This window comes from Mus musculus, chromosome 7 (genome assembly GCF_000001635.26).
Source record: "Mus musculus strain C57BL/6J chromosome 7, GRCm38.p6 C57BL/6J".
Taxonomy (NCBI): domain Eukaryota; kingdom Metazoa; phylum Chordata; class Mammalia; order Rodentia; family Muridae; genus Mus; species Mus musculus.
In genome coordinates this window covers 84518054-84541941 of record NC_000073.6, presented here as the reverse complement: position 1 = coordinate 84541941, position 23888 = coordinate 84518054, and the positions used below count along the sequence as shown (strand labels likewise).

At 44.0% G+C, this 23888-nt stretch overlaps 1 protein-coding gene across 1 annotated transcript in view; it reads right to left on the bottom strand.

Moving 5' to 3' along the window:
* Nucleotides 1-12968, bottom strand: part of Gm2115 (predicted gene 2115) — a 52265-nt gene extending 39297 nt beyond the window's left edge. The window contains exon 1 of the mRNA NM_001384188.1: nt 12753-12968. The gene's annotated coding sequence lies outside the window, so the exon portion shown is untranslated. The remainder of the gene's footprint in view (nt 1-12752) is intronic.
* Between the last annotated feature and the right edge of the window lie 10920 nt (nt 12969-23888).

The window sequence follows — 23888 nt, the reverse complement described above, 5'->3', positions numbered from 1 at the left end:
GCATCACCCCCTGCCCAAATCTTAGCTCTTAGCTACTAAGTCAGCTCCAATTCATCCTGTAAAGTTGAGTTTCTACCATCTGGAAGTCCTGAGAACACTCCAGACATACTGTTAAGGAGAACAGGATATTAGAAGCTAATTTGTCTCACTGATTCATTGATAAGAGCTCTTGAAGATGCATCTGCTTATTGGAGACACTCTGTTCAAGATATAAGAATCAGGAGCAAATGCCACTTAAAATGAAAATAAATCCAATGAATAAAGGCATACACAGTACTTACTGCCACTTGGAGATAACAGGGCAGTGATATGACTCTCCTTCCAGGCTCTTGGGTCTCTGAGGACTTAGAGCGTCCCCCAGGATAGCCTGGCTTCCTTTATTTTCTCATTTTGTTCTATCAGGCCCTGAAGTAGTGCACTAGGGATCTTCATTCTACAGAGACGTATGTGGTACCCCAAAAGATACCAACACTCTGAAGATATGGTCTCCTGTCCACCAGTCCTAAACCTGGCTGTGAGCTCTGCTCTTTATCTCCCACACATTACCCTCTCCAGACCTTTCGAAAGAAGACTTAAGAGGAGGAATGTGTGTTCATTCATATAAAAAAGAGACAGAGGCCAGTATCAGCTAGGACTAGGACCAGGAGATGGGGCTAGGGTGGAAAATGCCTGTGGGGTAACTGATGATCTTGAGTCAGGGCAGTTAGGAACCCCAGAAGGGCATCTCTGAAGGAAGCTTTCCACTAAGGAGTTAGCCCACTCTGTGAGAATGAGTTCAGTTTAGATAGGAGGGGGTAGTAGAAGACACATCCCAATTTTCCATATCCAAATTTCCAAAGAGCAGTGTGCCTCTCCGTGCAAAGATCTGCTGCTTCTCCTCTGTCTCTCCACTTTCTCCCCTGCCTTACCCTTCTCGCGAGTTACTTTTCTAATCCCCTAAATTCTTAAACACAATATGGGTTTTCCCACTTTGAGGTCTTTCTCAAAGGACCCTTCTGCCTCAAGACCTCAGGAAATCTTTCCAATTTAAATGGAAGACTCCTTTTTGGGTTAATTATGATGTTCAAAGAAGTAAAGGCTTTAGCAGCTGTGGAGGCAGGGAACCCTGCACTTCATCCTCTCTGCTTTGGTATAAGTGGGCTCTCAATAACTATGCAGGATGAGGACTAGCCATTCTGCCTCCCCACACTTCCCCATAGCTGTAGAGTCACAGGTGCCCATTGGTGCTGGTGCTGAGTGTACTTGTCTGGAGGAGAACCTGCTTTTGGCTTTCCCTTCACATCCACAACACCACAATGGTAAATTGCTGTTAGCCAAAGCTGTGAGTCCTGAGGGTCAGTGCATTCTGATAACCACCAGGCCAGGCCTCCTCCAGGCCATCTGGCTAAAGCAGATTGGAGAAGGAGGAGCAGAAGTGCCAAAGTCAATGTCTTCCCTTCTCACGATCAAGGAAGGCAGATGCACAGAATGATAGCATGCCCTTTCTCCTATCACACCCCCCTGTTGGAAACAATATTATGTCTATATCCCACTTTTTCATTCCAGTGTTTTCCTGATGAGGTAGGTAGGACAGGAATGAGATGAAGAAACAGAGGTTCACAGCAGGTGCTCACTTCATCTATTCATGTGTCATGCCGTGTAGGCTAGGAACACCTGGGGCATCTAAAGAGACACAGACACATCTGTACCTGCATGATAGTAACTCTGAGAGGCTGTCTAAAAGGAACTCCTGCACCCTAGATGTCCTTCACTGTGCTTTCAGGATGTGGTGACAACTTAGAATCTTTGAAGTACATAGCATCCCATGCTCCACAGTGGGGAAGTAGATCTAGTGAACCAGGGCAAGAAGATTTTTATTTCTTTTATTTTTTCCTCTCCTGGTGCTGTGGATTGAACCAAGACCTTATGCATGCTATGCAATCATTCCACCACTGAGCTATATCCTCAGGCCTTCGCTTTTGAAGTCAGGCAGGCTCTTGCCATGCGGATTAGACTGGCTTTGAACTTGCTAAGTAACCCAGCCTGGCCTTTTACTATGGTTCTGTTTTTATCTCTGAAGTATTCCATATCTATCTGAGAGTAGGGGTTAATGGAAATATTCAGGATTTGGACAGTGTGAGACAAGAACCAGAAGCCAACCTAAAGCTCCATTTGAGTCCTCATCCACCAGAAGAGATAGTTTGTATCTTTCTGTGCTGGAGCATCCCCAAGTTTAAAAGTCTGCAGCAACTTCAGCTCACTAATCAATTTCCATTGAGTACCTAAACCAAAGATCACAACATGGTGTTTCTTCATGTTGATCTGAACAAAGTTATATGATGTTCTCATTTGATGTGCTGACTATTGGACAATTTCACATGATACTTGATGTTTTTCTTTTGGAAAATAGCCTGGCTATGTTGGGGCTGCAGATGGGAGCAGTAACACAATGTCAAAACTGAGTCTCCAGCCTGTAGGTCTGTTCTCCAGTGTCCCCATTCTCTGTCCCTCAGACTCATCTGCTCCAGCCATCATGGCACTTGCCTGACTTCCATAGACATCTGATTTTGCCATCCCATGAACATGTAGATTTCAAGGAGCAAGCTTGGCATGAAAGCCTTTACTTTCCTGAGAGTCTGGGAACCTTGGATTCATAAGAGATTCGTTAGACAGCTTCTACCTGCCAGCTCTCAGAGTCCTCTTCCCTCAGGAAGGTGATGCCAAGTATACCTGCTGTTTTCCCTAACCTGACACTCAGAACAGATAGATGCCAGTCGATACTGGCTTGGAGGAAGGGGCTCCAGGGGCTCCTATATGGCCTATAGAATGGGGGCTGTTATAAACCACTCCAGTTTGACAAACCCAAGCTATGGGCCCTGAATCTGGGGTTCAATGTGTACATCACATGATGGCTATTTCAATGTGTACTGGGCATCTGCAGATTCTATTTGCCAACTGTCCCCTCAGTACAATCTCTAAGATAGAAAGAGGATATGGATGACCACTTGGGGTGAGTGATGAGGAGTGGGGTTGAGTCCTGTACAGGCTGATACACCTAGGATGTATACATGCCTTACACAATTGGCCAGAGTTACCCTCCAGGGGGTAGTCCAGTAGGGTTCTTTGCTATTCTCATCTTTCTTCCCTGCTTTTCTATGAAATTTAGATACAGATCCCCTCCTCCTGTGCTGTTGATACTGTCCTGGATTGGGCTGGGGGCTGGGGCTGGGGACTGGAGGCTTGGGACTGTACCCATCCCACCGCCAGTTGGTGAGTCCTCTCATCCCTTCTCATGAATATTGGACACTCCATCTCTGGGATTGACAGCCTGGTTGGAGTAGGTAACAAAATGTGTGTTTTATCTAAGTCGAAAGAGTTGCCTGTCATTGTTTAGGGCAGAGTAGTAGCTATTAGAGGAGCCTGACACTTAGGACCATCCAAAGTGTGAATTAGTGTGACTCTGCTGAAGTTCCCATGTCTGCACCCAGCTACTTGCTCTTCATTCATCTCTATCTCCACCTCCTGGTCACCAAGGTGTGGGAAATCAGAAAATCAATCCAGCATCTGTTCATTACACCGTCCTGCTAGGAGTCCTTGAAAATGTCTGTCTAGTTTTGACTGAACAGAAAGCCATTGTGTTCAGCCTCTACCAACACCTTCTTCCTTCTGAGTTCAGCAAGCAAGCTTCTGAGGCCAATTTCATATTGGATGTAGGTAATATCCAGGCTCAAGGCAGCAGCAGGATGTGCCAGAATCAGCAGGCGCTACAGTGATTCTTGTACCACTCTTGACAAACCAAGCCCAGGTTAGATGAAAGAGGCTGGGTCAGTAGTTACCTGCTTCTCAGGTAAGTCACTGCTCAGGCAATCTGGGACACTGCCCATCTGCACAAAAGTTGGAGAGGTCTTAGTTTCAGGATTGGTAAAGCACTGCCCTACTGACAATCGGGTAGTAGCTTTCCCTCCTAGTCAGTGAAGATGGGCTCACACCAAATCTAATGTGTGGGACCAGGGTTTTGATAGCTCTGGCAGCAGGCATGAGGGCAACCCAGATGCCACTCTCTGAGGTTGGAGCCAAGGAAGGACAAATGATTAGAAATTGCTCTCTGAGAAGTTTCCTGGCAATTCTGTTGCCATGGGTCCCAAAGCCTGTCAGCTGGATCTTTTCCAAAGGAAAGGAAGCACCTCCCAAGCCAGCCAGGCACTTCATACTTTATCAAGACTCTAACGTGGTGTTCCACCAGTGTCTCAGAAGCCTCCACCTAACTTGGAATAAGTATCAGAGTAGGCAGTAGACATAGAACCAAGCCTTGGGGTTTAAGAAATGGCCCCATAATTGATCTGTACCAGGGCTTGAATGACCTCTTTCACAGTTTGGCCTCAGATTCTAGGATGCTTATGTCTGATGACCAGAGTGCTCACTTCCTAAAGTCAGACTGAAGATGCAGGCATGGTGACAATGTGGAAAGAACCCTCCAGAGATGACTATGCCTACCAGCTGTCATCAAATTCCTTCCACAGGAGCTGACAGTTCTCCATGCCACAGCACCAAGACCTCTATACTCTATCCCCAGACAGCCTCACTAAGCATCTTGCCCTTGACAATCTGTTTACCTCAAGTCTAAAATAAGTACAATGAATTTGTCCTGGTTATTTTTAAATAACAACAAGAACCATTACGTTGCTCTTGAACTTAGGAGCTGACTGGACCCTGCTGGTGGCTCTACCGTGTGTTTTGGCATATGGCCATTGAGGTTGGCTTCTTGGAGAAGGACCTTTACTCACAGCTCCAGTCCCTGGCCTTAGGAAACTCTCAGCATGGGTCCTTCAGGGCTAATGTTATGTGATCCCACATGGTGGCTCCAGGGCAGTTGATAAGACAGATCAAATGTCATAAAGCAAGTGTCTCAAGACAGACCAGAAAAAAGTGGTATGGCCTTTGCTTCTGCAGCCCTGAAGGTCACATAGCATCACTTTTGATTCCTTTTGCCCACTGAGGTATCCTCCAAGGCCCTCTCAGTGTCTGAGGGAGGGGGATAGACTCATCTACCTTTTGATAACTGCAAAAATGCGATGCTGATCTTAGTCCCTTCCACCCCTGCTCTCTCCACCAGAAACACTATGCCCGACTCTCTGGCCCATATCCTACCTCCTGTATAGAACTTTCTCTAGGAGTCTCCAGAGCCACTCCAGGCTGTGTTACAGGATACGTGGGTCACAGTGCTTATGAACAGTTTCCTCTACTTCCTCATATAACCCATTATTTTCTAAATATAAAATCATCACAAAGATACAGAGAAGTAGCAAAAACTGGAGGAAATACTAAGATACTGGTCATGGGTCTGGGATTACAGGTAGTCATTTCCTCCTTTTATTCTGAAAACATCACATAGAACACCTAGTATAATCAAAAATAATTTCCAAAAAGATTCTATTGGGGAACTGATTTTTGCATTTAGTGGCAGAGTATACTTTTAGCCTCATAAGACACTGTGCTCAATCCCTAGCACCATAAACAAACCATGACAACCACAAAACACAGTAAATGCTTCCTGTGAATCCATAGGATGCAACTATGCAAATTCTTGTTCCCCTAAAGGAACACGTTGTCTATAACTCCAAAATTCATTTTATACAAAGATGGAAACACACACACACACACACAGTCCTAAAATAAAGACAAGCTCTCTCCCTACTTGTACATTGAAATTGGAGCAATCCTGAGCTTTTACTACACAGTGGCTACTGTTAAAAGAGACAATGGCATCAAAGCTAGCAGCCCTGTGGTTTCTCTCCAGATCCAGGTCTTGTCTTTGTCCTATGATTTTTCTAGGCAGGAGCAATGAAAATTGAGGCTGCATCAGCTGGACTGAGAAGCTCTGGATATGGGCACAGTTGACAACCAATGGTATGTCATGACTTGTGGAAAGCAAAAAATTAGCAATTGCCCTTTCAATGTCTGTTGTGGGAGTTAAAGTGGATGTGTGCATTCAAAAGGGGAAAGAGGACACTTGCTTTTCTGTCAGATGTTGAACTATAGATATTGGATGATACGGAGTTTAGGTCAAGCAAGTGTGAAAAATTGATGCATGTGCCCAAGCCTGTTCAGTGATTCTCATACCTAAGGCTTGAAATGTTTGTTCAAAATGTTCATTGTTGATACTACACCAGGAAGTTCTGGTCTAGGGAGATCAGGATTGGGTCCTGACTGTAGTTTACAATGAGCCTTCTGGAAGATTCTTTGGGCATCACTCTCCTGCCTGCTGCATGATAAGGTGCACGCTCATAATTAGGCTACTTTGCCAAACACATTTCCCTGAACCTACTGTGTGGTGAGCATAGTGCTGGATTAGCCACACATAGTTCTCCCTAAGCTTCTCTTAAGGTTTTGGAGGCCATATCCCTGCCTCTATTTCATCCTGGAGAAAAGGGAGCTCCTAGCAGCAGAGGAATATGTGTGTTCATTCACCAAAACATGGAGTTAGGATCTGAAGCCATGTCAGAGAAGTTTGACAATGGAGGCTCCTGTGCATCACCAGGATAATTACTTACACGGTTCTGAAATGAGTCAATATGCCAAATGGGTCTTGACAACTAGATCTCTCTTCTCACCATCTTTACAACATCTTATGTCCATGTAAGGAAGCTCTCTTAGACCCCCTCACCCAGTTGGAATTTCTGAAACATGACTCTTGTTGAGTCAAAGGGTTAAGGCTTTTGGATGCTGATTTCTAAAGGAGGCAAAAATCCCTTCCTTGTCCCCACAGGTTGGAATGCCCACTTCCAGTTGTGAAGTAAAGGGACCTAGGGAGAGTGGCAGAGCAGCAGGACTCAAATCCTTCCTCTTCAACAATAGTTAGAAATTCTGTATCTATCTCAGATAAAATCTCAGTTATCATGGAAATCGCTGAAGAAGAAAATGAATTCTCAGAGTCCTGGATTTCAGTGGGCATGTATATTGATTAACAATGATGTCCTTGTTCACTTGAAGATGTGGCTGCCGGGGAGAGCACGACTTTCATTGCTCTGCTTGCTAAAAGTGGCAGCTTCCCTCCATTCTTCTGCAGAGCTGAGAATGAATATGTTAATATTGTAACTGGGACACAGGGAAGGGGACACAGACTTTGCTGGTGAGTGAACAATTCTGCTATAGAGTTGATGCCAGTGGAATGGAACTCCCTTCCCGAGAGTTTGGCCCAGAATATCTATTTGTCAAATCAATTGGCCCAGTGAAGACAAGGGCCCCTATGAGACTTCAGTTAATAAGAGAGGGCAATGCTGTTTTCCAGGCATGGGGTCATCTTAGAAGATGAAGGCCATGCTGTTAATGAGGGTCTGGCTGGCAGGTCCACCTAGCCCTTCAGAGTCCCAGAGGTCCCTGCTCTCGTGCACAAAGCCTCCTTGCTATGCCAGTATGCCGTCTGCCTTCTCAGAGTGCAAACATTCCAAGCCTTAAGTCTCATTCTCCCTGGTGTCTTAGCTATATAGGTAACACATAATATAAGGTAGACAGTCCAGGGTAGACACAGACACACCCCAATCAATGCAAGCAGAAGGTCATCAAATAAGCTATAGTGGGTGTGTCTGTCTGAAGACACTTGGGACATGGTGGACTATATAGGGGCACATTTTGTAAGATGATCGTTTGACTTGGGAGAAGCAAGGATGTCAGGAAGGAAGGGCCAACCATTTCAGAAGTTTCACCTTCATTTTGATCACCTGGCTGAAAACTTCTGCCTGCTTCCCATCAAACATGGTACCCCACTAGGGATCGTTTCTCAAGCCAACTCTAGGCAACTCTTGAGGATTTCAAGGCCTCATTCAGTACCATGGTCAATTAGTTATGCCATCTCTAGACATATGGAGGTATGACAAACACGAGGCATTTGTTTACAGTCTTCTAGAATATAAGAAGTTCCATTTGAGCTAAGGAGAACCTGCATTGCCAACAAGAAAGAGGTATGATGATTATTTGCATTATCGGGTCACTTGTCAGTTGTCGATCTCCAAATGACAAACTCATGTCATCATGCCCACAGAGCATGAAAATTCATGTCCAAGGAAAGGACATTGGACTTCGCTCACCTTGTCTCTTCCAGACAGGGCTGCAGAAGCAGCCGCACAGTTCTTGCCTTACTAACCTGTTCCAACCTTTGAGGGCACCTCAGGGTCACTTCCCATCATTCTGTCCCAAGGGTAAAGAAATCGTCCTTGGGATTCTGATGGGGCCAAGTGCTAAAGTCAGATCTTTTAGAGACAAAATATGAAACTCCCCAAAGGTCAGAACAAAAACTATACATGAAAGCATAATGTTGTTGGGTCATTTACTTTCTACCCAGGGTCATATCTCCTGTCACTAGTAGATTTCAGTAGAAACATCTGAGAGGTTCAAGTCTAAGTAGCTAAGTGCCTTTTCTCTTCATCCCTCTGTCTGGGCCTGTCCTTGCCAAGTGAGCCACTTCAGTCTTTCTATAAATATGTGTAACCATTATGAGTCAATTAAAAGCAAAACAAAGACCTTTAAAAATTCTAAAAACTCTTGAATGCCAAGGTTGGGGCTAGGCTCTGAGGAATGGCCCAGGGAGGCTCTTGCACTGCTCTTAATGCTAGACCTGGGATGCCTTGTCTAGCATTGTCCAGGGATGAACCTGAGCGTATTGGCAAGGGAATGAAGAAAAGAAATACAAGCAGACACAGAGATAGAAAACTGGGATCACAGAGGAGGTGGTCTCAGCTCTCTGCTTGAAAAGTACAGCCCTACAGAAGTGCAGCATGCTTATTATATAGAGTTTAACATGGAGGCAGGGTTTGTATACAATTGGATAAAGGAGGCTGGTTTAACTAGTCTTGGTAGAAGTAATCTCTGTAGGAAAGCAGTCTTCAGGCTATAAATATCTAGGCAGGGTGGGGCAGTGGGGGAAGCTATCTGGACATTTTCTGCACTCAATATCAGCATTCACACATGGGAAGGCTTTGCCACTTCCTTATGAGCCTCACCCCGGTGGCTGGGAAGTGTTGACATTTTCCCATGGGTCTGATGCCCTGCCCATGTCAATAACACATATTCTCAGGGATTCACTCACTCAGGGCTTCCTCTGCTCTACAGCCCAGGGTGAGGTTCAAAAGCAATCCTAGGCAAGCAACCAGGTTAGATACTATGAAAGAGGATGAAGGCCAAGGTTACATGATCTCTGGTGGATGCTCATTTGTGTAGAGTGTCTGTGGCTATGGGGATCTCTTATAAGTCCATGGATCTAGGGGCACTTGAGAGTGGATATCCCAACCCTAGTTCTTCTAGTCTGTGACAATACCTCCCTACATTACTTTAGGATTGACTTTCACAAGGACACTTACCTGGAATGGCCCAAGGCAATGTAATAAAGGGAACACATCAAGGGGTTCTTTAGGGAATGTCTACCACAGAAGTCTGTGTTCAAGGACATGCCATGGAAATCTATTGACCACCATTGTCCATTGTGAAACACAGGAGCAGAGTATAGGAGGGACCAGACAGGAAGAATTGGTTCTAAACACTGTGTGTCAAACACCTTCCATGTGCTGGGCTTATCTACAGAAAGTACCAATGCCAATTCCAGTTCCAGTTCCTACATCACCCCAGAAAGGAAGGCAGTAGAGACTGAGTCCTAGAGGCAGAGAGGAACTTTCAGAGGATAATAGGTAAGTCATGGCTAATAACAAAGGGTTCCGTCAACAGATGCCAAACATGAAAAAAGACATCATACCATGGAGTCGTCAGAAAGTGGAAGTTGTTATCACCACAAAGTGCACCTCCATGATTTTTGAGTGATGCCTGTCTATCAGAGATTTTTTTTTTCTTTAAGCAACTTCAGGCAATGAAGAAGAAGCTCAGGGAAGAAGGGCAGCATCTTCAAATGTCTTCATGCTACTTTGGAACTCAAGTTCTCTCATCCGCAATCAATCTTGATTAATTGAGATAGTTCCTCTAATTATCAGTTTCCTCATCAGAAAATGGAGATAAAAATGTGACTCTGAGGGCTGGGGATATAGATAGCTTGGTTGGTCAGGTGTCTGCTTAAAAACATAAAAACCCATGTAAAAGCTGGGCATAGTGGCTCATGCCTGTAATCCTGGTAAGGAAGGCAGAGACAGGAGCATCTCAGGGTTCCCCTGGCCATCTGTTCTAGAAGTGTCACACAAGAGATCCTCTTTTAATGAATGAGATAAAGAATGGTTGAGGAAGACAATGTAGAATTCTGAACTCCACATGCACCCCCACTAAGCATATGCACACTTGTACATGCATGAACATATACATACAAAGACCCCACTATCCATATACATACATAGAATGTTGCTGTGAAAGTTACAAGAATGCACATACAAAATACTTAATGTATGGCAGGTATTTAATAAGAGCAACTGACTTGGTATTGGTTATTCTGGGGCTTAATAAATAAGGGAATCAGAAAGGTCACTTGTTTAATGTCATCTGATTAGTTATAGAGCCAGGACTAAACTCTGACCAGACTCCCTCACACACGTACCCATGAGCCTTTCCCTAAGGAGACCAGGATAACTGATTTTCACAGCACCCACCCTGAGTCAGCAGGAAACACAGATTCCCATTTGCCAACTCTCTGATGGGAGGAGGCAAGGATGGCACAGTAGGAATATTTCCTTCCAAAGAAAATACTAAAACATATCACTTCCAAGAACAAACTTCAGTCACTTAAAACACTCATAAACGTGGAGTAGCTCCAGAACCTTCGATGCCCAAATTCAGAGCCAGCATGCTTTTTTTTCCACATTTGAACTTATTAGAAGCATTAACCTCAGAGACTTGGAACCCTGTCAGCTTTATAAACAGTGCTTCTTCTACTGTGGCCAGGCAGGATAATGTAAGGACATTTTCCTTGATGTCATTTCAGTTTCCATTTAAGTCTTGGAAATAGTGTTGAATTTGAGCCATACTATATGTGGACCACTGCAGGGATGCTGATTTTGAGACTGTGCTGTGAGATCGAGCCCTTGTAGTGTAAATATTTGTCAAAGAAAGATTAACTAGTGAGGCAATATATTCAGGATGATTGCATCTTTCATTAACCCGGTAAGGAAACAGGCTGGAAAGATACACAATTTGCTAAATCGATGTAAGCAGCCATTGAATTTCTAGTTTTTTTTTTTTCCGGGCACATACACGGGTGCTTTTCACCAATGTATACATATCCATTTTCCACTCTATCCTTGTTTATATCAGACTTACGTTTTGTCCTTTAACAGCCTAAAAGTTGCTATGATTTTTCCACATGTAGGTGAATTCAGAAACATAGCTCATGCATTCATTACCTGCATTTTCCTCAGAAATAATAAATGGCATTATTGGAAAAGTGATTAGGGAATTAGTTCCTTGGAAGTAGAGTATCTTAATGCAAAGGTACATAGAGTAAGTGAATAGCTTCCTCACGGTTCCTTGCTTGGGCAAATGTAAGGCCATTTGCTTCAGAGTACTTTCTTAAAGCAGGGGTTTGCTTGCACACCCTCATGTGTTCTCAAAGCTGGTGCATACTGTGAGCTACCTCCAAAAATATAACCTTTACCAAAGTCCAATTTGCAAGTCACACCCAAAGGCTTGGTGTTCAGCTTTGTGATTGCCTAAACCTACTTTGCAGAAGACCATGAATTGCAACGAATCAGATTGTTACAGCCCTGCTCAGGAAATAGCTTCCTGAGGGCTGTGATGCTGGACAACATACTTTTGGGGGCATGTAGCAAGATTGCATGGATTATAGTGTCAGGCCAAAAGCTTAGCTTCTTTGGCTGGGATTTGGGAGGGCAGGGAAATCCCAGAGGATGTGGGGGTAGAACCTCCAAGCTGGTGCAGAAGTGGTTACAAGGGAGCCTCTCCCAGGAAGGCAGCAGGGACGATGGGTGAGGCTTCATTTCTGGGTACATAGTCATGTCTTGAGAGATCATTGTGACACTGGGACCCTAGAGTACAGGCAATGAGAAGATTCATAGCTTTGGACAGAGACTTGCCATTCCAGAACAGGATCCCTCGGGCAAAAAGACTATTATCAAATTTAGCACGATAACACAGTTTTCACAGAATCGCCGGAAACATTCTCCACTGACATGGGGAAAAATATTGAAAACTTGCATTAGGCTTTTCACAGAGATCAGGACAAAAATCCTACTGAGACTTGACATTTCTTTAGAAAGACTTCCACCAACAGAACTTTCCCCAGAAGTCCCATCAATCATGACCTTCATCAACTACACTGATGAGACTCTGTTCTCTGCTGCTGACAGTCACAAGCACATGGAATTTTCGGCCCTGAACTTGACAAGAGGGAATTGGTAACTTTGACTCAGTTTCAACACACACTCCTTTGGATCCCTTAAAGGTCGATGGAGGAGGGTCTCCCAAAGGGAAGTAATGAATCTGAACCCAAAATTAGCAACTCCCTGGTGTTGAGAGCAGAATCCCCCAAGACAGCTGTTTGCTGCAAAGCCTTGCCTTGTGCCATTCCATCCCAAGCGCTGCATTTACTGGCCTCTCGGAACTGGCTCTCCTGGTTAACAGTTATCAGCTAAGGTATTAGGCACTGGGCTGCCAAGGGGTCCTGGTGTCAAGTCCTCTCAAGTCTCCTAGCGGCCAAGGCTTATCCAGGCCAGGCCCGCTGCTTTTGCAGATCCCGCTCCTGCTACCTGGGACGATCTCCCGCAGGGGGGACGGTGCTGCGCTCCCGCCCATCCGGAAGGATGCTCCGGGTGATGCTCCTGCAGTCTTACCTGGCCAAGCGAGTCCGATGCGCTCAGGGACCTAAACGGGCCAGCCCCCAGCTCCGGAAGCCCGCGGCTCAAGCGCTGCGGTGCTCCTCGGGTGGCTCCAGGCAGGCTCCGGGCGCGCGCTCCCCAGGTCCGGCTCGGCGGAGCAGCCGGACTGCGGCTGAGTCAGCGCCCGGCGGCGGCGCGGTGAGCCTCGGGCAGCCGCCGAGAGCGGCTGTGAGCAGAGCCGAGGCCGCCCTGGCATTTTAAAGGCGAGACTTGGACGCTGTTCAAGCGGAAACGGCAGGGAGAAACTTCGGCCCCCGGTGCAGTGCCTCCTGCTCCGGGAGGGCGCCCAGGCTCTGCAAAAGTCTCTCTGGAAGGCAGAGAAGCAAAAACTAGACCCCCAAACCACGAAGCTCCCCTATTTGAGGATTCTTAGAAAACTCCATTCAAGTTAGAGATCAGACTAGGAGGCCAGTTTGGAAAGTGCTGGATGCAATAAGGCGTGAGAAAGAAGACAATGAAGTCTAAGTTATTGAACCTGTGTCCTGACATGTGTAATAGGTTTAAGCTGGAAACCAGGAGGGAAACAATCGCAGTTTGCAGGAATAGATTGTGTTAGAAAAATCCAAAGTAAAGACAATGAGCTAGTAGGTCGTGATATAAAAACAACAAATTCACAGTGTTATTGTTAGTAATGTGAATGATAAATCCTCTCCTCACTAATAGGGCAATCATAAACATCTGGAAATATAAACTCACTGTTACAGTAGTCTTGCTCCGGGCTTTGTTGAGGTCCATTAAGTGAAAGCTATTTCTTTCTGGTAAAAGAATGGAATCTACCTCTCTCAGCCTTTGGGTGGAGAGCTACCACCCCAAGCTATCCAAAAAGGAGAATCGATCCAGAGTCTGTGCCGACTAGAGCCCACCGCTCAGGAAGGCCAATTCGCTATAAAACACGCTAAGGAAATGGGAAGGATGACTAGAGACTTTAGTGTGATACTCTGCTTTTCCTTTCTAGAGCGCCTTCCTAGAGAGTTGCTTAGGGAGTCATAGCTATGCCCGTGTGGCTCTGTTAAGGTCTGCTTTTCTGAGTTAGAACTCAGAAAACCTAATTCCCATCATTTCTTCTTTCTTTTTCTTTCTCTTGGATACTGGCCAAAGCTGGGGCGTGCTTTAACCCCTTGCTATGTGGCTGCTTGTCTACCATTTGGCCTCTTACAAATGGCATGGGTTTCTCTCTTCCTCTTCTCTATCTTCCTCCTCCAAAGCAGCTGTTTGTACTTATAGCCTATCTGTCCTGGGGGGGGGGGGGCTCAAATGAAACTGTCCTTAAGCTTCTTTCTAAACGTTTGTTTGTTTGTTTATATTAATGGTACTAAGAACCCTGAGAAAGAGCCCAAATTTCCCAAAAACCACATTATCAGGGAACGTACACCACACTGGGGACCCTTCCCTTGATTGGAGGAACTGAGGACTTTGACTCTATTAGGACACAAGCTTTATTCTTGAACAAGAAAAAGAAACCCAGTAACCCAATCAAATCCTTTGTGCTTTACATTTCCATCATCATTATCATCATCATCATCATCATCATCATCATCATCATCATCATCAAATTCCAAATAGAATTTTCTTTGTAAATTGATATGGTGATTTTAGGGCTCAATTGGGAAAAGAGAACAATCAACAAAACAGGGACAAAGAAGAGAGTGTGAAGCAGTCCTGCTGGATACTGCAATGAAGCGATGTGATATAGTGTGTGTGTGTGTGTGTGTGTGTGTGTGTGTGTGTATGTGTGTATGAGTGTGTGTGTGAGTGTGTATGTATGTGTCTGTGAGTGTGTGTGTGTGTCTGCTTCAGAAATGCTTTACAGGAATGAGTACATCTTACTGTAAGCCTATGAAACAGATAACAGCCCTGCTGCCATTCACACATATGTAATTGAAGTAGGTACCAACACTGCACAGGTAGAAAAGCAGAGCCAGGGTCTGATGCCTGTGGAATCTGTGCATTTGTGTTATAGTTCTTAGTTCCATTACAGAGTAACAGTGATTGCAATGGCGTGGTACTACTCAGAGCACCAACCCTGGAGCAAGACCAGCTGCCCCAAGTACAAATGAAGAGAGTAGTTCAGGGCTGTAAGTGGTACCTCAGTGAGTGGAACAAATGGACTTTTAGAGTAACTGATATTGGAATAACTGTAGTAAAAATCATGAAGTATGAATATGCTTTCCATGCAGTTCCCCAAACAAGAATAGATTACAGATCACTCAAATGCTGAATGTAAAATCATAAAGCAGACTGGTGTGGTGGCGCATGCTTTTAATCTCAGCACTCAGGAGGCAGAGTCAAGCAGATTTCTGAGTTCAAGGCCAGCCTGGTCTACAAAGTGAGTTCCAGAACAGCCAGGGATATACAGAGAAACCCTGCCTCAAAAAACAAAAACAAACAAACAAACAAACAAAAAACCCCAAAACAAAAAAATCATGAAACAGAATAATGAATATACAGGTATTTGCCATGAACATGGGTTCTGAAAGCCTTTCTAATACATCATGACGTCATAAAGAAAAATACTTATAGATATAAGCATTAAAAAATCCAAATGGTGTTTATGTTAAAAGGCATAGTAAACAGAATTGAAGAAAAAGCTGGGGAAATATTTACTATATATGTGATAGGAGGTTGTTAAATTTAATTTTGAAAGCAAAACTTTGGTTTTATTTATTTTTATATTATTTTCCTCAAGATCTCATTGGGCAATGCAGGCTGACTTGGAACTTACTACCTGAGGCTATCCTTGAAAATGTGATTCTCCTGTTCCAGCTTCCAGCTGGTTAGGATTACAGACATGAGTCACCACGTTTGGGACCATGAGTTACTTTTTAGAGTGAATGAATAGTTTCATTCACTGTGTATCTAAAAGTCAAATTTAGGTGGTGGTTCTATATCTTCTCTGATATCCCAAGTAGGATATCACTTTAACATAATTTACAAAGGGTATAAAATCATTAAATCAAGAGAGTATTAGCCTCTCAGAACAAGGACTAGAAGAGAGCTGGAGACAATTTCCAACAGAACTTAAATAACAAAGCAAAACAACCATTCTTTTTGGTGATACAATAAATATAAATAAGCAAAGCTGGAAAGATTTAAAATATTGACAACGTTCAGTGTTAATAAAGGTTTTGGATAATTTAGCCTACGTTTTTGAGAATGTAAATTAGTACAGTATTTCTAGAAAGCAGTTTGTGAAAAATGCCAAATTGAGCACTCATTCTTTGTAACAATAAGCCATGCAAATACATTTTCAGGTGTTTTCCTAGGGATAATATTTGGTTGGCCTGGAGACACAGCTCGCTGATTAAGAGGACCCTGTTTCCCAGCACCCAACATGTTGACTCATAACTGTCAGTAACCCAAAGTCCAGGGGGTCTGTTGCCCTTTTCTAGCCTCTCTGTTAACTTCATACACATGGTACACGTGAAAGCAAAACACTCTTATACATAAAATATAAGTTAATTAAAAGAAGAAATCATTTTGCCATTAGATGAAACACATACCACAAATGTTTATTCTTTTACAAAAATAATTTATAATAGTGAAAAAAAAAACTGGGCACAATCTAAATGCCTAGATACAAGAACTAGTTAAAAGAGTTAAGTGGGAGTGTACATTGAGAATTTAAATTCCTACAGTATGACTTTAAGGAACTTCTGGCATTTGTTCATTGAAACAGAATAAAGAATTGCTCGGTGAGTAGGAAGATACATCTAGCTCCTCCATTTTTAAGAAAATAGAACAGAGAGTTAAACAATATGTTAGCTTAAAGTAGTGCTGTCATTGTCCACTCTAAAGCTTCTCCCTGCACTCCCTGTCTCTTCTCTGCACACTATCAGTTCTCTCTGTAATTTCATCCCAACTCTTACTCCTCTCCAGTTTATAAAATTGGGCAGCACTCAGAGCTTTGTGTAACAGATTCAGTTACCTTAACAAATTAATTCTGTTGGGTTCCACTTTAATGATCTCTCTCTCTCTCTCTCTCTCTCTCTCTCTCTCTCTCTCTCTCTCTCTCTGCTTTACAAACCCAAGTTGTAGCATATACACATGGGTAGAACACCAGTTAGGATAAGTTGTATGTGCTGTATAGCAAACAGCCGTTAATTCTCAGCATCTGGAAACAATTATTCACCCATGGATGGTTCATGCTGTACATCTATGATGGGTTGGGTGTGCATTGGCTTCATATGGGTAATATCACATAGGAATTCGGGATGGAGAAGCAGTTTATATCATCAGTGCTTTGGTTTCATGGGGGAGGCTGGGATGGATGTGGTCAACTATGGCCTGGCTCATAAAGGTCATAAAGTTGTTATCAGAGCAAGTCACATGGCCAAGCAAGAAAATTATCAGCTTCCAAGAAAGCAAAACATCCCACACCCCCCAAGACACACACACCCAACACACACACACCCAACACACACACACACACACACACACAAGACATACATACCCAAGACACTGGGGCCAAGGCTTTGGGCTTGTGATAACCAATTGACCACCATGACTGTTTTGATGGAATAGATGCTTTTACCACATTCTGATGTGGCTACATTTTAAAAAGTGGAGGACTGGGGAGATGGTTTAAATTGCTTACTGTGTAGGCATGCTCTTTTAGTTTCCTGATTCCTAACTTCTGTAGAAGGGTCTGCTTGGTATCATAGCAAAAATAAACCTAGCTGACCCTGTTCTGGACAGTGGGTCTTTTTCAATTTATGTTGTGAGTTTCATAAGGATCTTGTTGGGGGAAAATAGTTGTCCAAACCCCTGGTACTCATATAAACTGAGAATTCTGATTATGACGAGATGCAATGGGTATTGTCTGATGCAGTCAGCAAAAGGGTTGCTCCACAGGAGTACTAAGGGCAGCCTCCATATTTTCCCAGGGGCCAGTAGGGACTTTCAGGTTATGTGTGTGTGTGTGTATATATATATCACAGTCTACTGTGGCCAAGGCTAGCCAAGAAATCACTGTGTAGCTGAGGATGTCTTGAATGTGTGATCCTCTTGCATCTACCTCCCAAGTGTTGGGATTACAGGAATGTGCTACCGTGCCCAGGTTTATGTGGTGCTTCGGATCAAAGCCAGGGTTTCGTAAATGCTAGGCAAGCACTCTACCAACTGAGCTAATCTCCAGCCCCTCAGGAGTCCTTTAAACGACTGGCAGCTCAAACATCAGTATTTACCTTACACGAACTATTATTATAGTCATGGGGGAGTATTTACCCTACATGAACTGTCAATGCTACAGATGAAGAGTCCCTTGCTGTCACCCCAGGGTAGGTGTTAATGTTCTCGAGCATAGTCATTGCTTCAAAGAGGTTGTGTGGAATTTCAGCTTTGGCATGGGGTTGGCTACTGTTTTCTGGGTTCCTTCCAGGTGGCAGGTTCCTGACTTCCTGGCCCTACAGAAAGAGAACTGGGTGTCTATGCTTCCAATCTATCCCAACCTTGTAGCCACAAAAGGAGCATATTCAGAGAGACCACTCTGCCACTTGTAATGCAGTTCAGGAAGACAATACCACCTTGTCTCCAGACCTGGAGTCCTTTTTAGTGTTCTCTCTTGTCCTCTGTGTTTCCTGCCTCTCCTATGAATACCATTTGAAGGCAATCAGTTTTACACACAGAAGATATTCCCTTTAGTGCCCAAGTCAGGGAACACCACTGCTTTGCACAGAGGTCAGCAGTGCTTTTCACCACATTCTAAATTGCTTAGAGCATCTTAAAAGATCTCCAGATCTTTCTCTAACCTCTTCTCTGATGTCCCTCCCTCGTTCATGCTTCTGCACTCCTGACAGCTCGCAAGCAATTTCCCTGTATTCCATTTTGTCCTACCCCCTGGGGCTTCTACTCAGACTGTGCTCTTCCTCCACTCTCTGCAGCGTCTACCCAGCCGGCTCCCTGCCTCACTCAATGATTTGTGACCTCCATGATGGTTCTCTTCTACATGATCATTCTCTTCCACCTGCTTCCATTGCACTTGCCTTGCTTCACGAACTTTCCTGCTCTTCTGTCATGTGACGTGTTTGCTGATACACCCCTGTTCTGTCTACCCATTAGCTGGGTAAACTTAAAAAGCAGAAATACCAGCTTGATTCTGTATCATTGGAGGCTTGTCTGAGTTGAGAGCGTAAAAGTCCAGATGCTGTTTTCAGAGGATGGATGAGGCTCTGACTCCTAGGAAAGCTCAACTTTGGATTTCACTCCTGTTTAGCCTTGCTGGAGCACAGACCAGCTGCAGTAGCCCTATAGAGAAAGGATGAGACACCCATCTCAGAAAAAAACTCTGGTTTCTAGCTCGGGAGCCACTTGGTGGCTACATATTAGATAATCTTCCATCCAGGCATGGATTTGGGCCAGTCACTTGCTGCCTTGGTCTCATTTTTTACACTGTACTGGGGTTGAGGCTGTTCTGAGAGCTTCCTGTTAGTGCTGACTTTCCTTTCTTTATCCCTGGATGGGTGGAGGGGGCAGCTTTTGAGGGAAGCTTTGGCAAATTCCCAGCTGTTGGCTGTTGTTTAGCCCAAGGTGCTGTTTATGCCTCTGTTCTGGGCTCTCTGCCTCTGCCAATGACACAGCATGGCCATTGTAGGGTCAGCTCCTCCTCCTGCCCATTCTGTGGGCTTCAGGGCCGCAGCATCCTGGCTGATGCATGCTTTTACTCTCAGAAGGCAAGACAGCAGAGAGAAGCAGACATTGGTGACAGCCTGTCCTTTCTCTTTGTACTTTGGGAGAGCTGATGGATGATCCAGCCTGAAATGGAGAGAATCAAGGGAAAGAGATGACTGCTGCCTGCTGGACCAGACTTATGTGTGCAGTGCTCACTCCTACGCATTCTGGGCACATCAACTATCAGCTTACGGGACAGAAGAGTGGGTGGCAAATTGTACCTGTTTTGCAGATGACAAAATAGAGGCAGAGAGAAGCATACCCCAGGTCTCAAGACTTCAGTTCCAAATACCAGAACCTGTGCTCTAGCCTTCCAAGTCCTTGCTTCATAGTTTCTGTTTACCTGGTACTCTGTCACACAGAAATGCAAAGTGTCATTGAGTAGCTAAGTAGCATCTTCCCTGGGTTAATGCCTCCTGAGGTTCTGTCAAGCCGTGGACTCAGAATATTTAGCTAGCAAGGAAAGACTAGAGAACTTAACTGCTTTCGGTCCCTAAGAGTCAATAGTGCAGAGGAGGGGGAAAGACCCAACAAGAGGAGATCCATCAAGGCAGAATATCAGCCCAACAACTCTCTTCCCTTATACTTAAAAAGGGCATGCAATGCTGCTTCTACCTGCTTGAAATCTTGTGACTACTCCATGAAGAGGAGGAGCGGAGTGTGAGGGAGAGGGCATGGTGTGGGGAGTACCCTATTCACCAATCCTTTGTTACCTTTTCAAGAAGATGAGTTCTTAGCATGTGAGGTGTGGGGTGCCTACATCTTGGACTTCAATCTCAGGGAGTGTGAGGAGGGGAGCTGAAGGTTCAAGTGGAATGAATTATTCTGCCTGATAAAAAGACATGAATGCAGTCAGGAAAACAGCAGGGAGAGGGAAGGGAGACAGAGGCAGAGAGCAAGCTTGTTGGAAATGATTCAGAGCTGAGCTGTGAAGATGTCAGAGGTATGACTGGAGTAGCCCAGAGAGAAGCCAGAGTGAGTCAAGACAGTGGCATTTGAAGCAAAGTGGGGTGAGGGAAAGAGACATGATGTGATGTGAGCAGGCTTTCAGGAAAGCCATAAGCTTTCAGGCATGCCATATTGTACACCCCCACCTGATCCCTGCAGAGATAATCAACCGTCTTTCAAAGTCTAGCTTGATATGGACAGTTGGTAGGCTCTACTCTGTGGAGATCTCACTGTGCCGGAGAGTGAAGGTCGTTGGGGAAAAAAGGCCTCCAGGGCCATGAAAAGCCAAAGGTGAAAACTTGATAATTGTCATGAATTCTTAATTTGGTTCTGCTACTTGCCTAAGAACATGCCATCTCTATACTCTTCCCTCAAAGTCTCAGGCTTCCTATCTCTAAATGTGGATAAAATTATATCTTTATTTTAGGTGTGTTGTGAGGGTTAAACTGTTAAAAAAACAAAAAAAAAAACAAAACAAAACTCCTCTCCTATTCATACAGAAATGAAAGGCAGGCGACAGTATTGACAGCCTATGGGCTGGGTTTCTAACCCACAGTCTTTTAAGGTAAGCCTTGAGAATGAAAGACTTAGGCCCCTAGGCTTTCAAGTTTGGAGATTTACAGCTCAGGGTACCGAAGTCAGACACATATTGCTTTAGGCTTTGCGTACCTATGGGCCAGCACTCAGCAGCTCGAGTAGAGTACCTAGCTGCTGGTGTCAAGGCTCTCAGCTCTCAGCTCTCAGCTCTCAGCTCTCAGCTCTCAGCTCTCAGCTCTCAGCTCTCAGCTCTCAGCTCTCAGCTCTCAGCTCTCAGCTCTCAGCTCTCAGCTCTCAGCTCTCAGCTCTCAGCTCTCAGCTCTCAGCTCTCAGCTCTCAGCTCTCAGCTCTCAGCTCTCAGCTCTCAGCTCTCAGCTCTCAGCTCTCAGCCTTGGAAGATGTCTGGAAGCCTTCCACTGGCTGGCACCGGCAATTCTTCTACTTGGCTCTGTGTAGTGTTTCCTACAGTCTTACCTTTGTACCCATTGGTGCCTGCTTAGCACCTTTGTAGTCCTTTGTCATCTCTGTAGCCATCTCCTCTCAGGCATCCTCAGGGCCTTATAGCAGTAGAAATCATTCTCTCAGAGTCATGTACATGTCATCTGAGCTGAAAGACCCAGGGATTTGCTTGTCCTTTGTGCAACCAGCTTAGTTCATTCTACCTGTGGTAAAGACTAAAAACAAAATATAAATATATAAGACCATTTCAGAGAAGATATAGCGGAGACTGCTGCTATAACACAGCAGGGCTAATGAAGAGGAAGAAAGCCTGTACTGACCCAAAGAGACCAAGAAACAGACTGCTTATATAACTCCCCTCCCTCAAAAGGCTGGGGTAGAGTCATGCACAACTTTCTTTGTTACCAGAAACAAATTTTACATGTGCACAGCATCCTCTCTGCCAACCACAGACTATGAGACAAATGTACCACACAGTGCACTGTAGGCAAGGTTATCTAAAGGTCACCAAGGTTTCTTAAAGCTAAGGTATAGTCTCCAGATGCCAGTGCAAGCTATATGGAGCACTCATAACTAGAGAAAACATAAAGGCCATCGATTCAACATCAGCTATACTCACTGCAGTCTTTGCAGCTGCAGCAGAAATTATCTTGAAGATAAAGTATTCAGAGTGGTCAGCATATTGGGTTGACAGTCCATCTAGTCATAAAAATCAGGATTGTTTAGATGACAGCTCCCTGCTTAAGGCATTCAACCATGAGGAGACAGTCTGACAGCTGTCAATCAAGCAGCTAAGTGCCTTACTCCTAAAAGCTTCACTTCTTCAAGGAAAAAAATCAGTAGTATTTACAGTGAAGATTTAATATTTTATTCAGGAAACTTTGTCCAACAATACTGATCTTACTCAGCTTAATACATTTAGGCAGGGCTGGGTCAATCCATCTGACTCAGAACTGGATAATGCATTTGAAGTACTTTATGCTAAGCCCTGTGTGTGCTGAGCATAAGACAATTCATGAATTGAAGTCATTGACAGTTCTCGGATGATGCTAACAGAGAACACGGAGCAGTGCAAAAAAGTACTGGTCCTTGATTTAGTGTGAAACGTAAAACAGACAAACAAACAAAAAACCATTGAACTCAGTAAAATTATTTATATAGAAATATGGACTAGAGAAAAAATGGCTGAAAAACAAAATGTGTTATATTGGTGGAATTGCCAAGGAATTCTCAGCATACTCTTCTCTTAGATAAATTGCATATTCGACAAAGATTTTTATTACATTTGTTGTTTTGTGTATGTGTGTGGGGGGGAAGTAGGTGAGTAGGTGGGATGAACATGTTATACCTCAGGGTTGGATGTCACACCAAAGAACAACTTGCAGCAGTCAGTTTTCCTTTTCTATCAGAAATTGGGACCAGCTTAGTAGCAAGTGCCTTTACCCAGCTGGGGCCTAGATTACATGTTTTTGTGTAATAAGTGCAAAGGAAAACCTGGGCAGTCTTGAGTTGTGGGGAGTGTCTATACCTGAGGTATCTGTGGTAATTTTCCTCATTCTGGATTACAGCCAGCTCTCCTCTCCTGATCATAAAGGGAGATTGTGCTTGACTGTTTCTGGCTAATGGATTATAACTCTGTCACTCCCAGGCTCTGTAGAACTCCATTACAAGTGCAGAGGCTTCTTGACCTAGCTACTGCTTGTCTTCCACTGTGTATCTATCTTGTCATTTGGGCACCTTGTTCCCCATAACCACATCCTCACTAGCCAGAGTCCCTTTGTGGGTGTGAGATGCTTTATGTTAAAGAGGGTTGTAAACAATCAGTTAACTCTAACCAAGGCTCTCTCTTTAGTTAATAAGTATCTTCTATGGTTTTATTGCTGTTGATATCTAGCTTTATTTGTGGGGAGATAAAATTCAAAGAATTATTTCAGCTCTCCTAAGTATGTTGAGACATGCCTTCTGCCCCAATATGTAATCTATTTTAGTATAAGTTTTCCAGGCTGCTAAGAAGAATGTGTAGTGTTTAGATGTAATGTTCTGTAGGTGTCTATTGGGCCTATTTGATCTATGATGTCATTTAGCATTATTATGTCTCTATTCATTTGGTATGGTCTGTCCATTATTGAAAGTGAGGTGCTGATGTCACCTACTCTTAATGTGTTGAAATTAGTCTGTGACTTTATCTCTATCAGCATTTATTTTATGAAGCTGTGTGTATCTGAGTTTGGTGCATGTAGGTTTAGCATTGTAATGTCTTCTTGATTGGTTGTTCCCTTGATCAGTCTGAAGTGACCTTTATTGCTTCTAATTAGTTTCCACTTGAAGTCTATTTTGTTTCCTATTTTTGTCATGCTTTTTTCTTGATTCCATTGGTTTGGAATATGTAGGTGTACCATATCGCAATAAAGTAATTTTTAATCTTTGGTGGTGAAGTATGTTTCTTGTAGAGAGCAAAAATGACTTATCCAATTTTTAAAT